The sequence below is a fragment of the Hevea brasiliensis genome, chromosome 13 (assembly GCF_030052815.1).
Source record: "Hevea brasiliensis isolate MT/VB/25A 57/8 chromosome 13, ASM3005281v1, whole genome shotgun sequence".
In the NCBI taxonomy this organism is placed as follows: Eukaryota; Viridiplantae; Streptophyta; class Magnoliopsida; order Malpighiales; family Euphorbiaceae; genus Hevea; species Hevea brasiliensis.
The window spans coordinates 24,316,447-24,326,597 of record NC_079505.1 but is presented as its reverse complement, the minus strand read 5'-3'; the positions used below and the strand labels follow the sequence as shown (position 1 = coordinate 24,326,597).

Below are 10,151 nucleotides of genomic sequence, written 5' to 3'. Positions count from 1 at the left end.
CAATAAAGGAAAAGAGGTAGCTTTGATTGCATCTTTTTCTACTGGAAAGTCCAATAAGAAGATGGGCAATAAGAAAAAGTAACCTCAGATTCCTGGTCCTTCCAAGAAAATAGCTAAACAGAAAGGGAAGACTAAAGCTGATGGAGGCAAAGGAAAGTGTTTCCACTCCAGAAGGATGGGCACTGGAAAAGGAACTATCCAGAGTATCTTACTTCTCTGAAGAACAAGAAGGATACACCTTCGGAAGGTATGTCCATATCTTGTTATTTAGATTCTGATGATACTCATAGTTCATCTACAGCTTGGGTTTTAGATATTGGTGCCAGTTCTCACATTTCTTATGATATGCAGGAACTAACAAATAGTAGCAGCTTGCGTTCTTGAGATGTTAGACTCCGGATTGGCGATGGCTCAACTGTTGAAGCATTAACCATAGGATCTAAATCTTTTTACATGTCTGGACATGTTTTATATTTGGATAATATTTTATATGTATCTGATGCTTTTAAGAACATCATTTCTATATCTAGTTTGACTAGAAATGGCTATGAATTTCAGTTCACAGATGATGTTTGTAATATTTATTTTGGAAATAAATATGTTGGTTCGGGTTATATGAATGATAGTCTTTATTATTTGGATAATAATGATAAACACAAAATGAATGCAAGTGATCTAAATGAATGCAATGCCATGGTGAAAATCAACTCAAGTTCAAAATATATTTGGCACTTAAGGTTATGTCATGTTGCAGAAGATAGGATTGCAAAACTGGAGAAAATGGGGATTCTATCCTCATTGAGCTTTAATCCTACTCCAACTTGTGAATCTTGCCTTCAGGGCAAAATGACTAGATCACCCTTTGTTGGACAAGGGCTAAGGGCTAAAAATATTTTGGAGCTAATACATAATGATGTATGTGATCCATTTAAGGAAATGGCTAGAGGTGATTTTCATTACTTTATTACCTTTACTGATGATAAATCAAGGTTTGGGTATTTGTATTTGATGAAACACAAACATGAATCCTTTGAAAAGTTCAAAGAATTTAAATCTGAAGTAGAAAATCAAACAGGAAAGAGTATTAAAGCTCTTCAATCAGATTGTGGAGGTGAATATTTGAGTTCTGAATTTGATGAATACTTGAGAGAGCACGACATTGTTTCCTAGCTGACTCCTCCAGGAACACCACAGCTGAATGGTGTATTTGAAAGGAGAAATCGTACCTTATTGGATATGGTACGTAGTATGATGAGCTATACTGATATGCCAATCTCTTTTTGGGGATTTGCATTAGAATTAGTTTTGTATATTCTGAATAGGATTCCATCAAAATCAGTTTCTTCCACACCTTATGAGATATGGCATGTTAAGATTTGGGGTTGTCTAGCTTATATCAAAAAGCTAAACACTGATAAATTGGAAACCAGATTAGAAAAGGGTCAATTTGTTGGATATCCAAAAGATAGTTTTGGATACTATTTTTATTTACCTACGTCACAAAAGGTTGTGATAAGTAGAGATGCCACATTTCTTGAATAACAGTTTGTTCAAGAAGGAGGCAAAGAAAGGCAAATAGAGTTAGAATTGGAGAATTCTGACCAACCAATAGATCAGATGGATATAGATCAATCTAGCCAACCTACACCCATTGATGAAACATCTACAACTGTTCCTCATAGAATAACCAGGGTATCTCACCCACCAGTGAGATATGGTTTCCTTCATGAAGAAGAACAAGAGTTGTCTACTCATGAAGAAGTAGATCATGGAAATGATCCACTTACCTATGAAGATGCTATATCAGATATAGACTCTTCAAAATGAATTGATGCTATGAAATCCGAAATTGATTCTATGTATAAGAATCAAGTTTGGGATCTTGTTGACCCACTTGAAGGTATTGTACCTATAGGGAACAAATGGGTTTTCAAGAAGAAAATTGGTTCTGATGGAAAGATAGAGACCTATAAGGCAAGGCTAGTAGCGAAAGGGTCTCGCCAAAGGCAAGGAATCGATTATGAGGAGACTTTCTCGCCTGTTGCCATGCTTAAATCAATTAGGATTCTATTAGCAATAATTGCATACTATGATTATGAGATTTGGTAGATGGATGTCAAAACAGCTTTTCTCAATGGATACATTGAAGAAAACATTTTCATGGAACAACCTAGGGGTTTTGATTCCCAAGATGGTTCCAAGGTATGCAAGCTAAAGCGATCCATTTATGGGTTGAAACAAGCTTCGAGGAGTTGGAACATCCGTTTTGATGAAGCCATTAAGTCATTTGGTTTTATCAAAAATGAGGATGAGCCATGTGTATATAAGAAAGTTAGTGATAGTGCTATCACTTTCCTTGTCTTATATGTGGATGACATACTGTTGATGGGTAATGACACAGGTATGTTGACGACTGTAAAGGTATGGTTATCAAATACATTCTCCATGAAAGACTTAGGGGAGGCAACCTATATTCTTGGGATTCGCATCTATAGAGATAGAATGAAAAGAATAATTGGTTTATCCCAAAGTCCATACTTGGAAAAGGTGTTAAAGATGTTTAACATGCTTGATTCCAAAATAGGATTGTTACCAGTGAGACATGGTATCCACCTTTCTAAAGAGATGTCTCTAAAGACACCTGAAGAAAGAGATAACATGGCCAGGATTCCATATGCTTCGGCTATTGAAAGTTTAATGTATGCAATGTTGTGTACTAGGCCGGATATCGCATATACTGTTAGTTTAACTAGCAGGTATCAATCCAATCCAGGTTTGGAATACTGGATAGTTGTCAAGAATATCCTTAAGTACTTGAGAATAACTAAGGATTTATTCTTGATTTATGAAGGTGGTGACTTGCAATTGAATGCTTATACTGATTCTGATTTCCAATCAGATATCGATGATAGAAAGTCTACCTCTGGGTATGTGTTCATTTGTAATGGAGGTGCAGTCAGTTGGAAGAGTTCCAAATAGAGTACGACTGCAGATTCCACTACAGAGGTTGAGTATATTGCTGCATTAGATGCTGCAAAGGAAGCTGTTTGGATAAAGAAGTTCATGATAGAACTCACAGTAGTTCCTTCCATTGAGTCAGCAGTTCCACTTCACTGTGACAATAATGAAGCAGTCATACAGGCTAAGGAACCCCAGTCTCACTAGAAATCCATACACATAGAAAGGCGCTACCACATTATTAGAGAAATAGTTGGGCGAGGCGATGTAGCCATACAGAAAATAGCATCAGCTGAAAATCCAGCTGATCCATTCACTAAGCTTATGTCACAGACTCAGCTAGACTAACATCTTGAGAAGATGGGTCTAAGATATTGTAATGAATGACTCTAGTGCTCGTGGGAGATTGTTAGTAGTATGCCCTAGAGCATATCATTTAGTATGTATCTTGTACATCTTTTATTAATAAAAAAAAAGGCATTTTCACTTTTCCATTTACATAATATATTTATGTGTAATAGAAAAGGTCCATTGATATTTTGTTAGAAATTTTATTCTTAAGTTGTTGAGAATATGAGTGACAGTATTTCTAGCACATAGTATCATAAATAGGTTCATAATCAAGGATACTTCACAATAAGGGCATGACTTATCCAGAAAGATTGTATTCATGTTTGTTCCCAAGTTATTTATATGAGATATAAATAAGATGAAATGGTGAGTCTCATGCCATATAACAAACATGATAGGCACTTATACATGATAAGTAGGCCGAACCAGTGACACTTATGATAAGCATATGGAGTTTACTCTTGTCAATGCATTGTCATAAATCATATCAGTGTATATAATCTTTAGACCTGAGATAGCACAGTTATCTTGTATATAGGTAGTTTGAGTTTGATACTGCTTTCATACTTGTACTGTGTATGGGTATATGGACATGTGTTGGCTCCTACTAGTTATATATGGAGGTAGGTGTTGATCAAGATGTAATCTATTCCTCTAAGTAAATAGGGATAAAATCCTATGTTCATTTAATTGTTCTTGATGTTTCTAGTTCCTGGCCAGGACAGATAGATTTAATCAGAAAAGAGTTTCTGATGAGAAAAATCTTTTAATCAAGAATTGGAATTAAAAGAGAACATAATATTCATAGTAGATGGGGTTTGACATAAACCATGCTCCAGCTCGAATTGGGATTTTGTAACAGAGAGATTCTAATGCATGGTAACATATGATTAAAGGTTCATTTAAGGTAAACCTTATTACTGATTGGGTGGCCATGACATGCTATGCTAGATGTTAACCATGGTCTATGAGGTGCATAATATGATTTAGAGAAATCATTTATGGTAAGAAAGAGTTCTGATGATATTAAGAGTTGATATCATCTCTCATTGTTAATTAGTGATGAGCTTAGTAAGTCACACACATACACAAGTAATCACCAAATTAAAAATGATTTAATTAATTAATTAAAGAGTTTAATTGATTAATTAAATAGGTTTGGTTTGCAATTAGATTGCAAAGTCTCTAGCATGACTTAAAACCAAATCTAGGTTATTGGATGTATAGTATAAGTTAAATTTATATTTAAAGTGTTTAAATATGAATTTAATTAATGAGAAATTAATTAATAGAGATTAATTAATTAATTTATATTTGATATAAATTGATTAGAGTAAGAGAAATAATTATTTTAGATTGAGAACTCAAAATTAAGACACAGGGGCATTTTGGTCATTTCACAGGATGATATGTGGCACCATGAGATGGTGACACATGAAACTACACATAAGCTTGCCAAATGTCTTTTAATCATGTAAGATGATTAAAGTCAAGATTAAATATAGGTTTGACACTTGGCACAATGTGATTGGGTCAATTAAACCTAGAGCTAATTAAAAGGTGACATGTGGTAAGGGTTCTAAGTGGTGACCTAGCTATATAAGTGTAAGGATGAAAGAACAAAATACACAAGCTGCTGCTCCTCATTGGTGCGCCACCCAAAGGCTCTTCTCCCTTCTCTTCTTCTTCATATCTCATCAATTCAAAGAGATTAGCAAACAATCTCTTGAATTAAAAATACTAGAAATCGTTTTCAGTGTCCTGTTTACATCTGTAATCTCTCAAGAGGTAAAACTTGATTTTCTAATTCATAGAAAAAGCTTTAGAAGCTGTTCAAGGGCTGCCATAGGTGATCTTGGTGTGGACAAGCTAGAGGGACAACATCTGGTATCCTAAAGATGCATTCCAAAGGTGCAAACACACTGCAGTGCATCAAGAGGTTAGTGCACTTGTTTTTTATCAAATCTAGGGTTCTAATAATTAATCTGATTAATTCTAAAATCTTAAATGACAAATATAGATCCAAAAATATATTAAAAGAGTTTTAATATGCTATTTATCATTGAAATCAAATAAATAAAAATGAATCTTACATTATATATGTGACCCTAAATGAAAAATTTTGAAATTCAATCATCAACTTATGTTTTTCATGCTTCCAGGCAGAGGAACGCCAAAACCAGAGCTGAAGGACACATGAGTACACTGGAATATCGATGTTGTTTACTTTGAAGCAACCGTCGTAGCGAAGACAATGGCCATCGCCACTGCAGTGATCCCTTTGAAGCTCATCACCAGTCGCAGGCTTCAACCTAAAACTCATAGTCCAATTCTCGCTCAAAATCGGCCCTTCAAGGTCTTATGCTGTGTTCTTCACAATCCAAGCTCTCTCCATACTCATTGTCAGAAACTAGTCGATGAATTTGACCCTCGTATCCCTATAGAGAAAGCCGTGACTCCACCCAGCTTCTGGTACACCGACCCTTCATTTTACGATTATGAGCTCCATCGTGTCTTCTATGGAGGATGGCAGGCTGTTGGTTAGTTCCTTCTTTTTTTTTTTTTGAAAAGAGTCTCAAGTTGCTTAGAACATGTAATAACACAAGGAATTTGATAATTTGTTATGATTTTATCAAATAAGGCAATTTAAGACTAAATTCAATTCAAATCTTAATTGGGTTTGCCTTGTATTTTCATTATGCATAGAGTCTTCAACTCCTAGCGATTAGCATACATCAAACATATCATAACACAGGGGAAGTAGAATCTTAGTTACCAATTTTTGGGTTGTATATTGAATTTCAGGATACACTGAACACATAAAGGATCCTCGTGACTTTTTCACTGGAAGGCACATTTATATAGGTAGAAAAATTAGTTCTTTTTATTTTTTTTATTTTTCTTGGTTTCTTTCAGTATGCTTACATTTGAATGTTGCTAATCATTCGGGCTCCATTCGGTTCTTAGAAGAAGAAAGGGAAACGCTTGAATATGACTTCCATTTGTATGCATTACAACATATCTTTGTCCCCTTTTTTCTTAGAACCTAATAGAGGATCTGCTTTGGCAGAATTGGAAATGTATAATTTCTTGTGTGTAGAGATGATGATGGCAAGGTTCATGCTTTTTACAATGTGTGCCGCCATCATGGCTCTCTTCTTGCATGAGGAAGTGGGAAAAAGCCTTGCTTTGCATGCCCTTACCATTGGAGTTTACTTGTGCTGCTTCATGCAAACATTGTGGAATTCGCTCAGCCCCTTTTCTTGCAATTTTTTTAATCTTGATTGTAGACAAAGAATAGTATAGGTTCAGCTTAATATATATATATGTGTGTGTGTGTGTGTGTGTGTGTGTGTGTGTGTGTCTATATATATATCTTGCAATAATGCTTTGTGATTCACCATGTTGTTAATAATGAGTATATGGCAAATTCATATCATAGGTAAATGATGTTCAAAGTTTAACGATCAGGATACATGGTTTACAAGACCTCATATTATGGAGAGATGCATTCGGTGGAAAAGGCTTGTGACATGTCATATGTCTTGCTCCTTCCATTTTTCCAATTATACTAGGGGAAAAGAATATATATATATATATGATCATTGCCAAAACATCATGGTTCATCTTAGATTAGGAACAACTTTTAGAACATTGTTTAGTTGCTAAATTTTCTAATTTTGCTTATGTAGTTGACATGGATTGATGAATTCTAACGTCAACTGCTACATCATCTAACTGGTGGGAGCAATGTTAGGCTGTGCTACTGTGGTATTTGTTTTTTTTCTTGGTCCATTTTCTATCATACATTTTCTTTTCCTCCAGCCAAGCTTTACATTATTCACTAGCAGTCTAGCACATGGTATATGACTGTTTACAACCTTTCATGTCTCTAGAATTTAAGAATTTAAGAAGTTACCATGGGTAACATCTCGTGTTCTTTTCATTTCATTCTCCAACCCCACCCATTAAACCATAACTTCGTAACTGAAGGAATTGAGTTCACTTTGCATATAAATATACTGCAGTTTAGCATTACTATTCTTATAATAAGCTATTTCAGGGTTTTAATGTGTATCCATTCTTTTTATGCAGGCTTGGACTTATGGTTTAGATGGAGCACTTCTTAAAGCAACAAGAATAACAGGGATGCAAAATTTCAATGTAATTGTATGCAAAATGCTATAGTAGTAATCAATTTCCATTAATGTATGGCAATTTTAGAATCATTGGATAATTTAGTTAATTTCTCTTGCCTTGGAGCATAGGAGTTTGGGCTCACTCCACTAAATGTAGCTGCTTGGGGGCCATTAGTTCTTCTCAGCGTGGTCAGAGTGAATTCACCTCATCAGGAAGTTGATGGCAATATGGTGGAAAATGAATGGCTTGGTAGCTGTTCTGATACACTCGAAACCAATGGAGTTGATTCTCCTTTGAGTTATGTTTGTAGACGTGTATACGATACTGAATGTAACTTGAAGGTAAGATGCTTAAATATAGGTGTACTGAATTTCAGCATCTGATTTTAATAAAAATAATTTTAGACAGGAAACCCTTTATGCAAGGTGAATGTGGGCCCTTCCAGTTTAACTCCTTTATGTTTTCTTGCAGTGAATTAATTCATCTATTCCTTGTCCGTGGCAATGAGCTAACTCTACAATAGACTTAAGACACTGAAATTAATATCCATTAATTGCACTGTATAATTTAATTTCATGGACTGCTGATTCCCCTTCCTCCTTTCAGGTGTTTTGCGACAACTACTTAGATGGTGGCTACCATGTCCCATGTGCACATAAAGCTTTGGCATCTGGTTTGAAGCTTGATTCTTACTCCACCATAGTACGCATCTCGTGCTTCCTTGTCATTCTTGAACATTTTGTTTTTGTTATATCAATTGTAGCATTTGATTATGATAGATCTAGAAGACTGCCATGACTTGCGCTCATGGTCATTGAACTTATCTCCAATTTCAACATTGTCACTGAATTTCAATTTGTATGATACAGATCACCCAAATTTAATTTGATTTGATAAATTCATCAGTGCTAGATTTTGATAAAATATAAATAATATTTTTTTACATGATAACCAAGTAAAAATTTTCAAATATATTTTTGTAGGCTTAGAGCTATTATATTTTATCATCACATAAAGAATTTGGCTAAATGTCTACAAAAATTTAGTAGAAGCAATCTTATTGAATCAAAATCAAGGTTTGAGCAATTTTGCTAATACAAATTGAAATTCAGTGACAAAAATGACTTTTATTGAAATTAACCCAATTTATTATATAAAAGCATCATATATATATATATATATATATATATATATATATATAGTGACATTTCATTGTAAGTGCAGTTGTCCTCCACCTAAATTACTACTTTTTTTGAGATAGATATACGAAAAGGTCGGTATCCAAAGATGTGAAGGTGGCTCAACTAGAAGTGAAGATGATTTTGGTCGGCTTGGATCAAAAGCTTTATATGCTTTCGTTTATCCTAATTTCATGATTAACAGGTACATAATTGGGTGGAAGTTGTAATAATGACTGGTTTATTTGTTGTTCCCATTCTTTTGTATGCTGAACCATTTCTGGGTTTTACAGATATGGACCTTGGATGGACACTGACCCTGTGCTCCCTCTCGGACCCATGAAATGCCAAGTGATATTTGACTACTTTATCGAAGCTTATCACAAGGTACCATCTCAAGTTTACTAATTTTGCACTGTGTAATATTTAAGATCTATAAATATTGTGACTACCTCTCTCTCTATCTCTCTCTGTCTCTCTCTCTCTCTCTCTCTCTCTCAGATGCCAAACTGAGTAGTTGCTTTGGTTTTAACCAATAACACATGCTCAAATTGTTATCACTTCTGATGTAGAGAAGAAGTAATTATACAGAGAAGCGGTTATTCCATGTAGGATCCTACATGGAATGGCAACCCAATAATGAATGGGCATGTATACATGGATAGGTTTACATGTATACATGGTTAGGTCCCAAAAATTTTTAACCACATTACAATTTTTTTTTATTAAAAAATAGTAACTACATTTGCGCATGTCTAACTACTATTGGGTTGCCATTTCAGGTCAAATGCTAACATGGAATAACCGCTTTATTATATAATTTCGCGTAGAGAAGGGCATTTCAGGGATTTTTCCCCTTGTTTTTTTTGTCAAAAAATAAGTATTCACCGATGTTCTAGGTTCAAACTAGCATGGATTAAATATTTGTTTTTCATGTGCCAAGGACAAAGTTATTATCTCTTGATTTGTTGGCATGTGTGCTATTAATTACTGAATGTAATTAACAAGAATCCATTCTAATGATATTTGTATGAATATGTGTCCTTAGGATGACAAAGCTTTCATTGAAAGGAGTCTAGCAAATAGTGAAAGAGTATAGGTATAGATAGACTACAGTTCTTTCTTGTAAAATTACTGGCTATGTTGCAGATCTTTTAAGTTTCATACATGATTTGCAAATAGAGGATATTACGCTTTGTGAAGTCGTTCAGAGGGGGCTTGAATCTCCAGCATATTGTAGTGGTAGATATGCTCCCACATTTGCGAAAGCTATGCATCATTTCCACCAATTGCTTCAGGATAATATTAAAATGTGAGTGTCCTGATGCCTTAATCACAAGTTTCACGGGTTCAAGTTTTGGTTAATTCAGTATCAAGTACAATCATGCACTCACAAGATTAGGCAAGATCTTCAAGTACTCAATCCCCCCACTTTTTGTGCACGAAATATCAAATACATCAAGTTCTTGGCACTTGGTTTTATACAAGCGATTTGAATTCCACATCGATTTTATTGTTGATACT

At 34.7% G+C, this 10,151-nt stretch overlaps 1 pseudogene; it reads left to right on the top strand.

The window, feature by feature from the left end:
- The first annotated feature begins 5,487 nt into the window (after positions 1-5,487).
- On the top strand, positions 5,488-9,943 carry LOC110665854 (choline monooxygenase, chloroplastic-like; annotated as a pseudogene).
- The last annotated feature ends 208 nt before the right edge of the window (positions 9,944-10,151 follow it).